Consider the following 430-nt stretch of genomic DNA (forward strand, 5'->3'; position numbering starts at 1 on the left):
ACAGGGAGATCAGCTCGGTGCTTTGTGACCACCTAGAGGGGCGGGATAGGGAGGGTGGGAGGGTGGGAGACGCAAGAGGGAAGAGATATGGCAACGTGTATATGTATAACTGATTCACTTTGTTGTAAAGCAGAAACTAACACACCATTATAAAACAGTTATACTCCAATAAAGATGTTAAAAAAAATCCAATGAAGATGTTAAAAAAAAAGATTAGTGAATCACTGTAAGGGCGGAGGTACATATTGTCACCTAGGTTTTCTTTTCTAGATTACTTCTGGAAAAGAAGTATTCCTCCTCCAGACATCGTGACCTGCCCCCCGGAGGACGGCACAGTCCTTCATTCCTCCCTCTGCTTTTCAGGGTCATGACTGCCCGTGAGCCACTGTTCCAAAGGAGTGTGACATTCCTGGCATGTTGGGGAGGAGTA

The sequence above is a fragment of the Physeter macrocephalus genome, chromosome 3 (genome assembly GCF_002837175.3).
Source record: "Physeter macrocephalus isolate SW-GA chromosome 3, ASM283717v5, whole genome shotgun sequence".
NCBI classification, from domain to species: Eukaryota; Metazoa; Chordata; class Mammalia; order Artiodactyla; family Physeteridae; genus Physeter; species Physeter macrocephalus.